General features: G+C 43.7%; 1 pseudogene; it reads right to left on the bottom strand.

Annotated features, from left to right (window-relative positions):
• The window catches only part of LOC135533699 (auxilin-like), a 30,639-nt pseudogene extending 13,077 nt beyond the window's left edge, over positions 1-17,562 (bottom strand).
• Positions 17,563-20,242: the final 2,680 nt, after the last annotated feature.

The following is a 20,242-nucleotide window of genomic DNA, read 5'->3' on the forward strand; positions in this document are numbered from 1 at the left end:
GGCCACTATAACACCTGACTGATAAGAAGTCCTGTGAAAGGAATGGAGGAGCACGAAGGTTCCAGACTCAGGCTGGGCCACTATAACACCTGACTGATAAGAAGTCCTGTGAAAGAAATGGAGGAGCACGAAGGTTCCAGACTCAGGCTGGGCCACTATAACACCTGACTGATAAGAAGTCCTGTGAAAGGAATGGAGGAGCACGAAGGTTCCAGACTCAGGCTGGGCCACTATAACACCTGACTGATAAGAAGTCCTGTGAAAGGAATGGAGGAAAAAGGTTCCAGACTCAGGCTGGGCCACTATAAAAGCCTGACTGATAAGAAGTCCTGTGAAAGAAATGGAGGAGCACGAAGGTTCCAGACTCAGGCTGGGCCACTATAACACCTGACTGATGAGAAGTCCTGTGAAAGGAATGGAGGAGCACGAAGGTTCCAGACTCAGGCTGGGCCACTATAACACCTGACTGATAAGAAGTCCTGTGAAAGGAATGGAGGAGGAAAAAGAAAAGGTTCCAGACTCAGGCTGGGCCACTATAAAAGCCTGACTGATAAGAAGTCCTGTGAAAGAAATGGAGGAGCACGAAGGTTCCAGACTCAGGCTGGGCCACTATAACACCTGACTGATGAGAAGTCCTGTGAAAGGAATGGAGGAAAAAGGTTCCAGACTCAGGCTGGGCCACTATAACACCTGACTGATAAGAAGTCCTGTGAAAGGAATGGAGGAGCACGAAGGTTCCAGACTCAGGCTGGGCCACTATAACACCTGACTGATAAGAAGTCCTGTGAAAGGAATGGAGCACGAAGGTTCCAGACTCAGGCTGGGCCACTATAACGCCTGACTGATAAGAAGTCCTGTGAAAGGAATGGAGGAGCACGAAGGTTCCAGACTCAGGCTGGGCCACTATAACACCTGACTGATAAGAAGTCCTGTGAAAGGAATGGAGGAGCACGAAGGTTCTAGACTCAGGCTGGGCCACTATAACACCTGACTGATAAGAAGTCCTGTGAAAGGAATGGAGGAGCACGAAGGTTCCAGACTCAGGCTGGGCCACTATAACACCTGACTGATAAGAAGTCCTGTGAAAGGAATGGAGGAGCACGAAGGTTCCAGACTCAGGCTGGGCCACTATAACGCCTGACTGATAAGAAGTCCTGTGAAAGGAATGGAGGAGCACGAAGGTTCCAGACTCAGGCTGGGCCACTATAACACCTGACTGATAAGAAGTCCTGTGAAAGGAATGGAGGAGCACGAAGGTTCCAGACTCAGGCTGGGCCACTATAACACCTGACTGATAAGAAGTCCTGTGAAAGGAATGGAGGAGCACGAAGGTTCCAGACTCAGGCTGGGCCACTATAACACCTGACTGATAAGAAGTCCTGTGAAAAGAATGGAGGAGCACGAAGGTTCCAGACTCAGGCTGGGCCACTATAACGCCTGACTGATAAGAAGTCCTGTGAAAGGAATGGAGGAGCACGAAGGTTCCAGACTCAGGCTGGGCCACTATAACGCCTGACTGATAAGAAGTCCTGTGAAAGGAATGGAGGAGCACGAAGGTTCCAGACTCAGGCTGGGCCACTATAACACCTGACTGATAAGAAGTCCTGTGAAAGGAATGGAGGAGCACGAAGGTTCCAGACTCAGGCTGGGCCACTATAACACCTGACTGATAAGAAGTCCTGTGAAAGAAATGGAGGAGCACGAAGGTTCCAGACTCAGGCTGGGCCACTATAACACCTGACTGATAAGAAGTCCTGTGAAAGGAATGGAGGAGCACGAAGGTTCCAGACTCAGGCTGGGCCACTATAACACCTGACTGATAAGAAGTCCTGTGAAAGGAATGGAGGAAAAGGTTCCAGACTCAGGCTGGGCCACTATAAAAGCCTGACTGATAAGAAGTCCTGTGAAAGAAATGGAGGAGCACGAAGGTTCCAGACTCAGGCTGGGCCACTATAACACCTGACTGATGAGAAGTCCTGTGAAAGGAATGGAGGAAAAAGGTTCCAGACTCAGGCTGGGCCACTATAACACCTGACTGATAAGAAGTCCTGTGAAAGGAATGGAGGAAAAAGGTTCCAGACTCAGGCTGGGCCACTATAACACCTGACTGATAAGAAGTCCTGTGAAAGGAATGGAGGAGCACGAAGGTTCCAGACTCAGGCTGGGCCACTATAACACCTGACTGATAAGAAGTCCTGTGAAAGGAATGGAGGAGCACGAAGGTTCCAGACTCAGGCTGGGCCACTATAACGCCTGACTGATAAGAAGTCCTGTGAAAGGAATGGAGGAGCACGAAGGTTCCAGACTCAGGCTGGGCCACTATAACGCCTGACTGATAAGAAGTCCTGTGAAAGGAATGGAGGAGCACGAAGGTTCCAGACTCAGGCTGGGCCACTATAACACCTGACTGATAAGAAGTCCTGTGAAAGGAATGGAGGAGCACGAAGGTTCCAGACTCAGGCTGGGCCACTATAACACCTGACTGATAAGAAGTCCTGTGAAAGGAATGGAGGAGCACGAAGGTTCCAGACTCAGGCTGGGCCACTATAACACCTGACTGATAAGAAGTCCTGTGAAAAGAATGGAGGAGCACGAAGGTTCCAGACTCAGGCTGGGCCACTATAACGCCTGACTGATAAGAAGTCCTGTGAAAGGAATGGAGGAGCACGAAGGTTCCAGACTCAGGCTGGGCCACTATAACGCCTGACTGATAAGAAGTCCTGTGAAAGGAATGGAGGAGCACGAAGGTTCCAGACTCAGGCTGGGCCACTATAACACCTGACTGATAAGAAGTCCTGTGAAAGGAATGGAGGAGCACGAAGGTTCCAGACTCAGGCTGGGCCACTATAACACCTGACTGATAAGAAGTCCTGTGAAAGAAATGGAGGAGCACGAAGGTTCCAGACTCAGGCTGGGCCACTATAACACCTGACTGATAAGAAGTCCTGTGAAAGGAATGGAGGAGCACGAAGGTTCCAGACTCAGGCTGGGCCACTATAACACCTGACTGATAAGAAGTCCTGTGAAAGGAATGGAGGAAAAAGGTTCCAGACTCAGGCTGGGCCACTATAAAAGCCTGACTGATAAGAAGTCCTGTGAAAGAAATGGAGGAGCACGAAGGTTCCAGACTCAGGCTGGGCCACTATAACACCTGACTGATGAGAAGTCCTGTGAAAGGAATGGAGGAAAAAGGTTCCAGACTCAGGCTGGGCCACTATAACACCTGACTGATAAGAAGTCCTGTGAAAGGAATGGAGGAAAAAGGTTCCAGACTCAGGCTGGGCCACTATAAAAGCCTGACTGATAAGAAGTCCTGTGAAAGAAATGGAGGAGCACGAAGGTTCCAGACTCAGGCTGGGCCACTATAACACCTGACTGATGAGAAGTCCTGTGAAAGGAATGGAGGAAAAAGGTTCCAGACTCAGGCTGGGCCACTATAACACCTGACTGATAAGAAGTCCTGTGAAAGGAATGGAGGAGCACGAAGGTTCCAGACTCAGGCTGGGCCACTATAACACCTGACTGATAAGAAGTCCTGTGAAAGGAATGGAGCACGAAGGTTCCAGACTCAGGCTGGGCCACTATAACGCCTGACTGATAAGAAGTCCTGTGAAAGGAATGGAGGAGCACGAAGGTTCCAGACTCAGGCTGGGCCACTATAACACCTGACTGATAAGAAGTCCTGTGAAAGGAATGGAGGAGCACGAAGGTTCTAGACTCAGGCTGGGCCACTATAACACCTGACTGATAAGAAGTCCTGTGAAAGGAATGGAGGAGCACGAAGGTTCCAGACTCAGGCTGGGCCACTATAACACCTGACTGATAAGAAGTCCTGTGAAAGGAATGGAGGAGCACGAAGGTTCCAGACTCAGGCTGGGCCACTATAACACCTGACTGATAAGAAGTCCTGTGAAAGGAATGGAGGAGCACGAAGGTTCCAGACTCAGGCTGGGCCACTATAACGCCTGACTGATAAGAAGTCCTGTGAAAGGAATGGAGGAGCACGAAGGTTCCAGACTCAGGCTGGGCCACTATAACGCCTGACTGATAAGAAGTCCTGTGAAAGGAATGGAGGAGCACGAAGGTTCCAGACTCAGGCTGGGCCACTATAACGCCTGACTGATAAGAAGTCCTGTGAAAGGAATGGAGGAGCACGAAGGTTCCAGACTCAGGCTGGGCCACTATAACGCCTGACTGATAAGAAGTCCTGTGAAAGGAATGGAGGAGCACGAAGGTTCCAGACTCAGGCTGGGCCACTATAACACCTGACTGATAAGAAGTCCTGTGAAAGGAATGGAGGAGCACGAAGGTTCTAGACTCAGGCTGGGCCACTATAACACCTGACTGATAAGAAGTCCTGTGAAAGGAATGGAGGAAAAAGGTTCCAGACTCAGGCTGGGCCACTATAAAAGCCTGACTGATAAGAAGTCCTGTGAAAGGAATGGAGGAAAAAGGTTCCAGACTCAGGCTGGGCCACTATAACACCTGACTGATAAGAAGTCCTGTGAAAGGAATGGAGATGCACAAAGGTTCCAGACTCAGGCTGGGCCACTATAACACCTGACTGATAAGAAGTCCTGTGAAAGAAATGGAGGAGCACGAAGGATCCAGACTCAGGCTGGGCCACTATAACACCTCATTTGAGTCAATCGGAGGTGTACCTGTGGAATTATTTCAAGGCCTACCTTCAAACTCAGTTCCTCATTGATTGACATCAAGGGAAAATCAAAATAAATCAGCCATGACCTCAGAAAAGAAATTGTAGACCTCCACAAGTCTGGTTTATCATTGGGAGCAATTTCCAAATGCCCGAAGGCACCGCGTTCATCTGTACAAACAATAGTACGCAAGTATAAACCTCATGGGACCACGCAGCCATCATACCGCTCAGGAAGAACATGCGTTCTGTCTCCTAAAGATGAACGTACATTGGTGCGAAAAGTGCAAATCATCCCAGAACAACAGCAAAAGACCTTGTGAAGATGCTGGAGGAAACAGGTACAAAGTAACCTGAAAGGCCGCTCTGCAGGGAAGAAGCCACTACTCCAATACTGCCATAAAAAAGACAGACTACGGTTTGCAACTGCACATGGGGACAAAGATCGTACTTTTTGGAGAAATGTCATCTGGTCTGATGAAACAAAAATAGAATTGTTTGGCCATAATAACCATCGTTATGTTTGGAGGAAAAAGGGGGATTTTCTAATGATCAATTAGCCTTTTAAAATGATAAACTTGGATGAGCTAACACAATGTGCCATTGGAACACAGGAGTGATGGTGGCTAATAATGGGCCTCTGTATGCCTATGTAGATATTCCATAAATAATCTGCCATTTCACCTTTATTTAACTAGGCAAGTCAGTTAAGCACAAATTCTCATTTTTAATGACAGCCTTGGAACAGTGCCTGTTCAGGGGCAGAACGATAGATTTGTACCATGTCAGCTCGGGGATTGAACATGCAACCTTCCGGTTACTAGTCCAACACTCTAACCACTAGGCTACCCTGCCGCCCCATTAACAGTGTCTGCACTGTATTTCTGATCAATTTGATGTTATTTTCATGGATAAAATGGATACACTTAGGTTGGAGTCATTAAAACTTGTTTTTCAACCACTCCACAAATTTCTTGTTGACAAACTATAGTTTTGGCAAGTCGGTTAGGACATCTACTTTGTGCATGACACAAATAATTTTTCCAACAATTGTTTACAGACAGATTATTTCACTCATAATTCACTATATCACAATTTCAGCGGGTCAGAAGTTTACATACACTAAGTTAACTGTGCCTTTAAACAGCTTGGGAAAATCCAGAAAATGATGTCATGGCTTTAGAAACTTCTGATAGGCGAATTGACATAATTTGAGTCAATTGGAGGTGTACCTGTGGATGTATTTCAAGGCCTACCTTCAAACTCAGTGCCTCTTTGCTTGACAAGACCTCAGAAAAAATTGAAGACCTCCACAAGTCTGGTTCATCCTTGGGAGCAATTTCCAAACGCCTGAAGGTACCACGTTCATCTGTACAAACAGTAGTACGCAAGTATAAACACCATGGCTGTCATACCGCTCAGGAAGGAGACGAGTTCTGTCTCCTAGAGATGAACATACTTTGATGCGAAAAGTGCAAATCAATTCCAGAACAACAGCAAAGGACCTTGTGAAGATGCTGGAGGAAACAGGTACAAAGTAACCTGAAAGGCCGCTCTGCAGGGAAGAAGCCACTACTCCAATACTGCCATAAAAAAGACAGACTACGGTTTGCAACTGCACATGGGGACAAAGATCGTACTTTTTGGAGAAATGTCATCTGGTCTGATGAAACAAAAATAGAATTGTTTGGCCATAATAACCATCGTTATGTTTGGAGGAAAAAGGGGGAGGCTTGCAAGCCGAAGAACAAAAGTATCTATATCCACAGTAAAACAAGTACTATATCAACTCAGCAGGGAAGAATCCACTGCTCCAAAACTGCCATAAAAAAGCCAGACTACAGTTTGCAACTGCACATGGGGACAAAGATTGTACTTTTTGGAGAAATGTCCTCTGGTGAATCAAAAATAGAACTGTTTGGCCATAATGACCATTGTTATGTTTGGAGGAAAAAGGGGAGGCTTGCAAGCAAAATAACACCATCCCAACCGTGAAGCACAAGGGTGGCAGCATCATGTTGTGGAGGTGCTTTGCTGCAGGAGGGACTGGTGCACTTCACAAAATAGATGGCATCATGAGAAAGTAAAATTATGTGGATATATTGAAGCAACATCTCAAGACATCAGTCAAATGGGTCTTTCAAATGGACAATGACCCCAAGCATACTTCCAAAGTTGTGGTAAAATGGCTTAAGGACAACAAAGTCAAGGCATTGGAGTGGCCATCACAAAGCACTGACCTCAATCCTATAGAAAATGTGTGGACAGAACTGAGAAAGCGTGTGCGAGCAAGGAGGCCTACAAACCTGACTCAGATACACCAGCTCTATCAGGAGGAATGGGCCAAAATTCACCCAACCTATAGTGGGAAGCTTGTGGAAGGCTACCTGAAACATTTGACCCAAGTCAAACAATTTAAAGGCAATGCTACCAAATACTAATTGAGTGTATGTAAACTTCTAACCCACTGGGAATGTGATGAAAGAATAAAAGCTGCAATAAATAATTCTCTCTACTATTATTCTGACATTTCACATTCTTAAAATAAATTGAAATTCCTAGCTGACCTAAACCAGCAAATTTTTACAAGGATTAAATGTCAGGAATTGAGAAACTGAGTTTAAATGTATTTGGCTAAGGTGTATGTAAACTTCCGACTTCAACTGTATCAGTGTAAAGACAGCAGTCATATTGTGGATAGTGGATACAGCAGTCACATAGTGGATAATGGAAAGATATCAGTGTAAAGACAGCAGTCACATAGTGGATAGTGGAAAGATATCAGCATAAAGACAGCAGTCACATAGTGGATAGTGGAAAGATATCAGTGTAAAGACAGCAGTCACATAGTGGATAGTGGAAAGATATCAGCGTAAAGACAGCAGTCACATAGTGGATAGTGGAAAGATATCAGTGTAAAGACAGCAGTCACATAGTGGATAGTGGAAAGATATCAGTGTAAAGACAGCAGTCACATAGTGGATAATGGAAAGATATCAGCGTAAAGACAGCAGTCACATAGTGGATAATGGAAAGATATCAGTGTAAAGACAGCAGTCACATAGTGGATAGTGTAAAGAGTGAAACGTTAATTGGTAGACAGTGCCTCTACAGATTCAGTCTGGTCATGCCTGACACATGCCAGTGTTCTGCATGGTGGGGGATAGAGAGTGAGCTGCATGCAGGAGGGGACCAGGCTTCCCCAGGTTACCAAGATTACCTGGTGGACCCAGGAAGGACCCCATCAGCTCCTGGGCCTTGGGCATCGGACCCGCCCCAAACGGGTCCAACGCTGAGTGGACAGAGAGAAAAGCATAAACCATTACTTTACTATTCAATTCAATACATTTTATTCATCTCCGACAGGCAATTCATTCTGGCAGTCATAGGATACGTATAGATTAACATACTATGTACACGTCTGTGTTAAAATGACTTTGTAAAAAAACAGACAAATTAACCTGAATTTAGTTGATCAGTAACTATGGCTATATGGTGTTATAGTAATAATTGACTACATACCTGGATAGGGGCAGGGGAGGGTGGAGGGAGGGGCTATTTTCTGTGGGGTGGACTGGGCCGAAGTGGGCCCACTCCCTGTCTGGGGGGAGGCCCCAAACAGGTCCCCCAGGAGGTCCGTGGTGGTGTTCGTGGTCGGGGGCTGGGGTGAGGGGCATGGGGTGTTCACTGCCACCCCATCCAGGCCCAGGAGGTCCATCTCTTCTGGGGGAGGAGGAGGAGCAGCGGGGGGGGCGTGGGGCTGCTCGGGTCTCTTGGGGCCCCTGGTACCAGTCTGAGCCCCTCCAGGTCTCTCTCTGCTAGCGTGGCTTTGCTGGCTGGAAAGGGACAGCATCTCGTCATCAGACGGCTCGCTGTCCTCCCCGTGAGGACGACCGTCCAGACCGCCTTGGGACCAGCTTGGCTCTACATGGGAGGGGGTAGGTCACATAAGGAAAACTTGGTCTTGATTTAGTAAATAGGTTTGCTTCCCACAAAATATTTGACAGGAGAACAGGAGATGTTTTGCTAAGTTATAGGTATCAGTATTGCTAGCCACCACAGCAGCGTGACAAAGCTAAACTAACACATACATGCTGTACATCACCCAGGGAAACTGCCTCGAACAATGTGCTGACTTCCTCTAACTACAGCAACTAGTATCTTGACTGGTCTGTGGTCTCCTCTACTCTAGACCTACCCTCCAAGTCCAGTCCCTCCATCTCATCTTGGGAGGAGAGAATGAGACCAACGTTATAAGAAAGACTGTTCAACAGCAGCTCTCATTAGTGGTGACCATATCAGTATCTTTGTGTGTTTAGCTGTCTGTGTGCATAGTTTCTGTGTGTGTGCCTTGGTCCATCTGGGCATTGGAGTGTGTGGACCTCTGTGTGGACCTCTGTGTCAGTGCATGTATCTGTGCCTGTGTACCAACATGTGCGTGCCCATCTGTGTCCGTTTGTATGCGTATGCGTTCATCTGTGTGTACATATTTGCCTGTGTGTGTCTGTGTGTGTTTGTGTGTGTGTCCAACTGTCCTGTATGCCTCTGCATGTGTGCTTGTATGTTGACCTCCCTTCTGCCCTACCTGCTATGGCCAGTGCATCCTGGTGTTCCTGGTGACAGGAGAACAGTACGTTGGGGATCAGGTCTTTATTAGGGAACTGTTCCCAGGGAGGGGTCAGGTCCTTCTGCTTGTCAGTGCTCTCCACCTCGATGTCCACCAACACATGGAACAACTGAGGGTACTTCTCTGGAGAGTCACACGCATCCAGCTCCGGCCTACATAGGTGTGAGTGTGTGTGTGTGTGTGTCAGACAAATAGTTAGTTAGTTCTCCAATCACTATTTCAAAAAAGAGCCATGTTCTATATCATGACGTACACCAACATGTAAACATGATATAGTATTTCACATTCACGTGTTAATACTTCACATATGTACTGTACAGATATTATATGAGAGAGGGGCTCACTTTGTAAACTTTAACACAGTGGTCCCTGGAGCAATGAAGCCTGTGTGGAACTGGATCTGGAATATCTGGGTGTTGGACACCTGCAAACACCAACAAGTAATCACATAGATAGATTCAGGAATCACATAGATAGATTCAGGAATCACATAGATTCAGGAAGCACATAGATTCAGGAAGCACATAGATAGATTCAAACAATTACACTGTGGAAATGTATGATCGTAAGGGAAGGAGATTCCGTCTAGATTCCATCTAGATTTTAATTTAGTCTGTGCTGTGTTTATGTTCATTCAGGGCACACAATGTACATCAATGTGTTAGTGTGACAGTATCTCCCAGAGAGCGAACTCTGTCTGTAAATAACAAGGTATCAGGACATGGTCCCATACGATCAGAGCTAACAGAATCTTGCATAGCATAACATATCATAATCTGTGTTTTCGTCATGTTATGTTAGCATGCTAGACTTGCCATATGCTGTACTTTGGCCTGCGTGTGTCAGTGTTGTCTTTGCATGTTAGGCTAGCCCCATGTTGTACCTTGGCCTGCAGTCGTCCTCCGATGGTGTTCCTCATATGATAGACAGAAATGACCACATCACCCTGGACATTCACACCTAGAGGGAAGACAACCTTCCCCTCCTGGACCCTGTGCTCTCTGAGAGGGGGAGGGTGAGAGAGACAGACAAGCAGAAAGGAGGAGAAGGAGAAAAAGAGAAAGGTATTCAGAGATGGTGTCATACAGTGCACTCAGAAAGTATTCAGACCCCTTTTGTTGTCCATTAGTTTACTCCAATTAGTGGAGGGGTGGTAGGGTTAGTGGTAAATAAGAAAGGAAAAATATACTGTATGTGTACAGTGGGGAGAACAAGTATTTGATACACTGCCGATTATGCAGGATTTCCTACTTACAAAGCATGTAGAGATCTGTACTTTTTATCATAGGTACACTTCAACTGTGAGAGACTGAATCTAAAACAAAAATCCAGAAAAACACATTGTATGATTTTTTAAGTAATTAATTTGCATTTTATTGCATGACATAAGTATTTGATACATCAGAAAAGCAGAACTTAACATTTGGTATAGAAACCTTTGTTTGCAATTACAGAGATCATACGTTTCCTGTAGTTCTTGACCAGGTTTGTATACACTGCATTAGGGATTTTGGCCCACTCATCCATACAGACCTTCTCCAGATCCTTCAGGTTTCGGGGCTGTCGCTGGGCAATACGGACTTTCAGCTCCCTCCAAAGATGTTCTATTGGGTCCAAGTCTGGAGACTGGCTAGGTCACTCCAGGACCTTGAGATGCATCTTACGGAGCCACTCCTTATTTGCCCTGGCTGTGAGTTTTGGGTCGTTGTCATGCTGGAAGACCCAGCCATGACCCATCTTCAATGATCTTACTGAGGGAAGGAGGTTGTTGGCCAAGATCCCGCGATACATGGCCCCATCCATCCTCCCCTCAATACGGTGCAGTCATCCTGTCCCCTTTGCAGAAAAGCATCCCCAAAGAATGATGTTTCCCCCTCCATGCTTCACGGTTGGGATGGTGTTCTTGGGGTTGTACTCATCCTTCTTCTTCCTCCAAACACAGCGAGTGGAGTTTAGAGCAAAAAGCTCTATTTTTGTCTCATCAGACCACATGACCTTCTCCCATTCCTCCTCTGGATAATCCAGATGGTCATTGGCAAACTTCAGATGGGCCTGGACATGCGCTGGCTTGAGCAGGGGGACCTTGCGTGCGCTGCAGGATTTTAATTCATGACGGCGAAGTGTGTTACTAATGGTTTTCTTTGAGAATGTGGTCCCAGCTCTCTTCAGGTCATTAACCAGGTCCTGCCGTGTGGTTATGGGCTGATCCCTCACCTTCCTCATGATCATTGATGCCCCACGAGGTGAGATCTTGCATAGAGCCCCAGACCGAAGGTGATTGACCGTCATCTTGAACTTCTTCCATTTTCTAATAATTGCGCCAACAGTTGTTGCCTTCTCACCAAGCTGATTGCCTATTGTCCTGTAGCCCATCCCAGCCTTGTGCAGGTCTACAATTTTATCCCTGATGTCCTTACACAGCTCTCTGGTCTTGGCTATTGTGGAGAGGTTGGAGTCTGTTTGATTGAGTGTGCGGACAGGTGTCTTCTATACAAGTAACGAGTTCAAACAGGTGCAGTTAATACAGGTAATGAGTGGAGAACAGGAGCGCTTCTTAAATAAAAACTAACAGGTCTGTGAGAGCTGGTTGGTAGGTGATCAAATACTTATGTCATAAAATAAAATGCAAATGAATTACTTAAAAATCATACAATGGGATTTTCTGGATTTTTGTTTTCGATTCCGTCTCTCAGAGTTGAAGTGTACCTATGATAAAAATGTCAGACCTCTACATGCTTTGTAAGTAGGAAAACCTGCAAAATCGGCAGTGTATCAAATACTTGTTCTCCCCACTGTATACAGTTGAAGTCGGAAGTTTACATTCACCTTAGCTAAATACATTTATACTCAGTTTTTCACAATTCCTGACATTTAATCCCAGTACAAATTCCCTGTTTTAGGTCAGTTAGGATCATCACTTTATTTTAAGAATGTGAAATGTCAGAATATTAGTAGAGTAGAGAGAATGATTTATTTCAGCTTTATTCTTTCATCACATTCCCAGCGGGTCAGAAGTTTACATACACTCAATTAGTATTTGGTAGCATTGCCTTTAAATTGTTTAACTTGGGTCAAACGTTTCGGGTAGCCTTCCACAAGCTTCCCACAATATGTTGGGTGAATTTTGTCCATTCCTCGTTGACAGAGCTGGTGTAGCTGAGTCAGGTGTGTAGGCCTCCTTGCTTGCACATGCTTTTTCAGTTCTGCCCACACATTTTCAATGGGATAGAAGTCAGTGCTTTGTGATGGCCACTCCAATACCTTGACTTTGTTGTCCTTAAGCCATTTTGCCACAACTTTGGAAGAATGCTTGGGGTCATTGTCCATTTGGAAGACCCATTTGCGACCAAGTTTTAACTTCCTGACTGATGTCTTGAGATGTTGCTTCAATATATCCACATAATTTTACTTTCTCATGATGCCATCTATTTTGTGAAGTGCACCAGTCCCTCCTGCAGCAAAGCACCCCCACAACATGATGCTGCCACCCCCGTGCTTCACGGTTGGGATGGTGTTCTTCGGCTTGCAAGCCTCCCCCTTTTTCCTCCAAACATAACGATGGTTATTATGGCCAAACAATTCTATTTTTGTTTCATCAGACCAGATGACATTTCTCCAAAAAGTACGATCTTTGTCCCCATGTGCAGTTGCAAACCGTAGTCTGTCTTTTTTATGGCAGTATTGGAGTAGTGGCTTCTTCCCTGCAGAGCGGCCTTTCAGGTTACTTTGTACCTGTTTCCTCCAGCATCTTCACAAGGTCCTTTGCTGTTGTTCTGGAATTGATTTGCACTTTTCGCATCAAAGTATGTTCATCTCTAGGAGACAGAACTCGTCTCCTTCCTGAGCGGTATGACAGCCATGGTGTTTATACTTGCGTACTACTGTTTGTACAGATGAACGTGGTACCTTCAGGCGTTTGGAAATTGCTCCCAAGGATGAACCAGACTTGTGGAGGTCTTCAATTTTTTTCTGAGGTCTTGTCAAGCAAAGAGTCACTGAGTTTGAAGGTAGGCCTTGAAATACATCCACAGGTACACCTCCAATTGACTCAAATTATGTCAATTCGCCTATCAGAAGCTTCTAAAGCCATGACATCATTTTCTGGATTTTCCAAAGCTGTTTAAAGGCACAGTTAACTTAGTGTATGTAAACTTCTGACCCGCTGAAATTGTGATATAGTGAATTATGAGTGAAATAATCTGTCTGTAAACAATTGTTGGAAAAATTATTTGTGTCATGCACAAAGTAGATGTCCTAACCGACTTGCCAAAACTATAGTTTGTTAACAAGAAATTTGTGGAGTGGTTGAAAAACAAGTTTTAATGACTCCAACCTAAGTGTATCCATTTTATCCATGAAAATAACATCAAATTGATCAGAAATACAGTGCAGACACTGTTAATGGGGCGGCAGGGTAGCCTAGTGGTTAGAGTGTTGGACTAGTAACCGGAAGGTTGCATGTTCAATCCCCGAGCTGACATGGTACAAATCTATCGTTCTGCCCCTGAACAGGCACTGTTCCAAGGCTGTCATTAAAAATGAGAATTTGTGCTTAACTGACTTGCCTAGTTAAATAAAGGTAAAATGGAAATGGCAGATTATTTATGGAATATCTACATAGGCATACAGAGGCCCATTATTAGCCACCATCACTCCTGTGTTCCAATGGCACATTGTGTTAGCTCATCCAAGTTTATCATTTTAAAAGGCTAATTGATCATTAGAAAATCATTTTGCAATTATGTTCGCACAGCTGAAAACTTTTGTTCTGATTAAAGAAGCAATACAACTGGCATTCTTTAGACTAGTTGAGTATCGAGAGCATCAGCATTTGTGGGTTTGATTACAGGCTCAAAATGGCCAGAAACAAAGACCTTTCTTCTGAAACTCGTCAGTCTATTCTTGTTCTGAGAAATGCAGGCTATTCCATGCGAGAAATTGCCAAGAAACTGATGATCTCGTACAACGCTGTGTACTACTCCCTTGACAGAACAGCACAAACTGGCTCTAACCAGCCTATAAAGAGGAGTGGGAGGCCCCGGTGCACAACTGAGCAAGAGGACAATACTATTAGAGTATCTAGCTTGAGAAACAGACGCCTCACAAGTCCTCAACTGGCAGCTTCATTAATTAGTAAATAGAAGGCCAGCATCCTGGAGTCGCCTCTTCGCTGTTGACGTTGAGACTGGTGTTTTGCGGGTACTATTTAATGAAGCTGCCAGTTGAGGACTTGTGAGGCGTCTGTTTCTCAGTTGTGCACCGGGGCCTCCCACTCCTCTTTCTACTCTGGTTAGAGCCAGTCTGTGCTGTTCTGTGAAGGGAGTAGTACACAGCATTGTACGAGATATTCAGTGGCCTCCAAATCATGTCCAATAAGGCTGTAATGTAACAAAACTCAAGGGGTCTGAATACTTCTCGAAGTATAACTCTGTGAAGCATTTATTTGGGCTGCAATTTCTGAGGCTGGTAACTCTAATGCAGCAGAGGTAAAAGTCTGGGTCTTCCTTTCCTGTGGCGGTCCTCATGAGTGCCAGTTTCGTCATAATGCTTGATGGTTTTGCGACTGCACTTGAAGAAACTTTCAAAGTCCTTTACATTTTCCTGGATTTACTGACTTTCATGTCTTAAAATATTTTTATTTTATTTTTTTAACCAGGCAAGTCAGTTAAGAACAAATTCTTATTTTCAATGACGGCCTGGGAACAGTGGGTTAACTGCCTGTTCAGGGGCAGAACGACAGATTTGTACCTTGTCAGCTCAGGGGTTTGACCTCGCAACCTTCCGGTTAGTAGTCCAACGCTCTAACCACTAGGCTACCCTGTTGCCCCAATAATAATGCACTGTCGTTTCTCTTTGCTTATTTTAGCTGTTCTTTCCATAATATGGACTTGGTCTTTTACCAAATAGGGCTGTATATTTTCTGTATACCACCCCTACCTTGTCACAACACAACTGATTGACAAACGCATTAAGAAGGAAAGAAATTCCACAAATTAACTTTTAACAAGGCACACCTGTTAATTGAAATGCATTCCAGGTGACTACCTCATGAAGCTGGTTGAGAGAATGCCAAGTATGCAAATGTATCATCAAAGCAAAGAGTGGCTACTTTGATTTGTTTAACACTTTTTTGGTTACTACATGATTACATATGTGTTATTTCACAGTTTTGATGTCTTCACTATTATGTGTTCACAGGAACAGGAGTGGAGAAATAGGCTATGATGATTTCTTTATTTTAACATCTTGAGAGAATGTGAGTGTACAGTCTGTAGAGGTGCTATCTTTATCAGTATCATAAAAGCTGATAGAATTTCAAACACATAAAATATGCATCCAAGCCGAACTGACATCTTATCAGAAACATGATGGGTTGTTTTCACAGCTTTCTATTTCCTTACAACTGGTCCAACTGGAGCATTTTCTCCCCGGTCCCTAAACGTCCTTGCTCCATGAAAGAAGCAGAGATGACAGAGAAAACTTTACCGATGTCAACTTGAAGCATTCATTCTGTCGATTTATGACATTCTGGTGAGCAGTGGTTTATTTAGTCTTCTAGGGCAACATATAATGACAGAAGAGAAGCTGCATGTATCTAATTATAGACCAGTTGACTAGCAAATAGTCTACCAAAATGTTGGAAATTATAAACAGAAACATATCTAACTAAGGCAAAAAAAATTCTGCACGGCCTGTCAAAAATAATCTGTTGTCTCACTGTAGCCAACAGCGCATTTTCTATAATAGAAGGTTAGGGTCGGTTGCGGGCCTCAGATGTTCACTTTATCACATATAGCAACTGCGGGCGGGTGCATGTGAACAAACAGCTGCTACTGTGTGTGTGTGTGTGTGTGTGTGTGTGTGTGTGTGTGTGTGTGTGTGTGTGTGTGTGTGTGTGTCTGCACCTACTGTACCTCATCCTCTCATAGTCCTGTGCAGTAGAGAAGATCTTGGTCTCCCCTATGAGGATCTCAGAGAAGGGTACAGGGTACAGGGTACAGGGTGTGTGTGTGTGTGTGTGTGTGTGTGTGTGTGTGTGTGTGTGTGTGTGTGTGTGTGTGTGTGTGTGTGTGTGTGTGTGTGTGTGTGTGTGTGTGTGTGTGTGTGTGTGTGTGTGTGTGTGTGTATGTGTGTGTGTGTGTGTGTGTGTGTGTGTGTGTGTGTGTGTGTGTGTGTGTGTGTGTGTGTGTGTGTGTGTGTGTGTGTCTGCACCTACTGTACCTCATCCTCTCATAGTCCTGTGCAGTAGAGAAGATCTTGGTCTCCCCTATGAGGATCTCAGAGAAGGGTCTGCAGCCGATGCGTTGTTTGTTGAAGCAAGGTACTGGACTCATGGTGACTGCCTTGACCACCAGGGCTTGGAGTGCGGCAGGGAGGGCTTCTCTGATACCATACTGCACACATAGCCTATGTACCTGGAGAAGAGAGGCAGAGAATGTAAGGTTACAGACACTAAACTACCATAAGCACTGAGTACTATCTAAAAATAAACATACATTGTTCTTTGTACATGAATACAGAGGAGGGGATTTTTTGTGCTAGAAAATATCACAAAACTATCCATCTCAAATAAAACAGTATATACTTGAAATCATATTTCCTATGTCTACAGATTCTTGCAGAAAATTGTTTGCTTTTTCAGTTTAGAGAAACACAACAGAACAAAAACCAAGATGAGGCTTGATTGCCATTGTCTTCATCCATCAGCCTCTCTGTCAGGGCTGAAGGATGAAGCAGTCTTTGTTATTATGAGAAGCAGCTGTGTGGCCAAGCGGCTGGCTGTGTTAGCGTGTGTGTGTTTGTGTGTGTGTGCGTGTTCGTGCTTGCATGTTGATTAATTGGCTGCTGTATATTTCTGGCACCTCGTTAGCATCGTGGCTAATGCGCCATGTACCGCAACTCAGCCATCGGAAAATAAATAGGTTGATAAAGGATTTAGGAGAGTAATGCAGGGGGAGAAGGAAGGAGGAGAGAGCTAGGTTTTTAAGTTCATCCATCATCTAAAAATAACAGAGTCAAAGTCATGGAGGTGAAGACTGTTTATGTGTTTAATCTTTTTCTCCTGTTTTCCACTGCAATGAACAGCAATCAATATAAACACACACAGACAGACCCCACAAACACGCCCCCCTGTGTTGTCCTACCTCCGGTGCGAGGGCCAGAGGCCAGAGCCGGGTCTCTTGGCGCTGAGCAGCTGCATGGCAGGCACTGGGTTGGAGAAGAGATGGCAGAAGCAGAACATGGCACAGACCAGCACACCCGACGGAGCACGGCCGTCCTTAAGGAGGGCACAGACAGTCAGTAGATAGTAGATACACATAGACAACACGAGCAAGCGAACAGCAACATGCCAACATAAACCGTTATGTAGGATAACTAACAGAAGAGAAGGAAGCTGCAGCAAGCTTACAGTACTTCAATTTACAGAACTCAATGTATTGCAAAAAAAGGCAGTATAGTCTTTATGATTCCTATAAGCAGGATAGTGTTTATGTATCCTATGAGCTAGGATAGTCTTCATGATTCCTATAAACTAGGAAAGTCTTTATGATTCCTTTAAACTAGGATAGCCGTTATGATTCTTAGAAGCAAGGATAGTCTTTATGTATCCTATGAGCTAGGATAGTGTTTATGTATCCTATGAGCTAGGATAGTCTTCATGATTCCTTTAAACTAGGATAGTCGTTATGATTCCTTTAAACTAGGATAGTCGTTATGATTCTTAGAAGCTAGGATAGTGTTTATGATTCTTAGAAGCGAGGATAGTCTTTATGATTCTTAGAAGCTAGGATAGTCTTTATGATTCTTAGAAGCTAGGATGGTCTTTATGATTCCTATAAGCTAAGATAGTCTTTATGATTCTTAGAAGCTAGGATGGTCTTTATGATTCCTATAAGCTAGGATAGTCTTTATGATTCTTAGATGCTCGGATGGTCTTTATGATCCTTAGAAGCTGGGATAGTCTTTAAGATTCTTAGAAGCAAGGATAGTGTTTATGATTCTTAGAAGCTCGGATAGTCTTTATGATTCTTAGAAGCTAGGATAGCCTTAATGATTCTTACAAGCGAGGACAGTCTTTATGATTCTTAGAAGCTAGGATAGTCTTTATGATTCTTAGAAGCTAGGATAGTCTTTATGATTCTTAGAAGCTAGGATAGCCTTTATGATTCTTAGAAGCTAGGATAGTGTTTATTATTCCTATAACCAAGGATAGTCTTTATGATTCTTAGAAGCTGGGATAGTCTTTATGATTCTTAGAAGCTAGGATAGTCTTTATGATTCTTAGAAGCTAGGATAGTCTTTATGATTCTTAAAAGCTAGGATGGTCTTTATGATTCCTATAAGCTAGGATAGTCTTTATGATTCTTAGAAGCTAGGTTAGTGTTTATGATTCTTAGAAGCTGGGATAGTCTTTATGATTCTTAGAAGCTAGGAAAGTCTTTATTATTCTTAGATGCTCGGATGGTCTTTATGATTCTTAGAAGCTGGGATAGTCTTTATGATTCTTAGAAGCAAGGATACTGTTTATGATTCTTAGAAGATAGGATAGTCTTTATGATTCTTAGAAGCTAGGATAGCCTTTATGATTCTTACAAGCGAGGACAGTCTTTATGATTCTTAGAAGCTAGGATAGTCTTTATGATCCTTAGAAGCTAGGATAGTCTTTATGATTCTTAGAAGCAAGAATAGTCTTTATGATTCTTAGAAGCTAGGATAGCCTTTATGATTCTTAGAAGCGAGGATAGTCTTTATGATTCTTAGAAGCGAGGATAGTCTTTATGAATCTTAGAAGCTAGGATAGTCTTCATGATTCCTATAAACTAGGAAAGTCTTTATGATTCCTTTAAACTAGGATAGTCGTTATGATTCTTAGAAGCAAGGATAGTCTTTATGTATCCTATGAGCTAGGATAGTGTTTATGTATCCTATGAGCTAGGATAGTCTTCATGATTCCTTTAAACTAGGATAGTCGTTATGATTCTTAGAAGCTAGGATAGTGTTTATGATTCTTAGAAGCGAGGATAGTCTTTATGATTCTTAGAAGCTAGGATAGTCTTTGTGATTCTTAGAAGCTAGGATGGTCTTTATGATTCCTATAAGCTAGGATAGTCTTTATGATTCTTAGAAGCTAGGATAGTGTTTATGATTCTTAGAAGTTGGGATAGTCTTTATGATTCTTAGAAGCTAGGATAGTCTTTATGATTCTTAGAAGCTAGGATAGTCTTTATGATTCTTAGAAGCTAGGATGGTCTTTATGATTCCTATAAGCTAGGATAGTCTTTATGATTCTTAGATGCTCGGATGGTCTTTATGATCCTTAGAAGCTGGGATAGTCGTTATGATTCTTAGAAGCAAGGATAGTCTTTATGTATCCTATGAGCTAGGATAGTGTTTATGTATCCTATGAGCTAGGATAGTCTTCATGATTCCTTTAAACTAGGATAGTCGTTATGATTCTTAGAAGCTAGGATAGTGTTTATGATTCTTAGAAGCGAGGATAGTCTTTATGATTCTTAGAAGCTAGGATGGTCTTCATGATTCCTATAAGCTAGATAGTCTTTATGATTCTTAGAAGCTAGGATAGTGTTTATGATTCTTAGAAGCTGGGATAGTCTTTATGATTCTTAGAAGCTAGGATAGTCTTTATGATTCTTAGAAACGAGGATAGTCTTTATGATTCTTAGAAGCTAGGATAGTCTTTATGATTCTTAGAAGCTAGGATGGTCTTTATGATTCCTATAAGCTAGGATAGTCTTTATGATTCTTAGATGCTCGGATGGTCTTTATGATCCTTAGAAGCTGGGATAGTCTTTATGATTCTTAGAAGCAAGGATAGTGTTTATGATTCTTAGAAGCGAGGATAGTCTTTATGATTCTTAGAAGCTAGGATAGCCTTAATGATTCTTACAAGCGAGGATAGTCTTTATGATTCTTAGAAGCTAGGATAGTCTTTATGA

The sequence above is a fragment of the Oncorhynchus masou genome, unplaced genomic scaffold (assembly GCF_036934945.1).
Source record: "Oncorhynchus masou masou isolate Uvic2021 unplaced genomic scaffold, UVic_Omas_1.1 unplaced_scaffold_2602, whole genome shotgun sequence".
NCBI classification, from domain to species: Eukaryota; Metazoa; Chordata; class Actinopteri; order Salmoniformes; family Salmonidae; genus Oncorhynchus; species Oncorhynchus masou.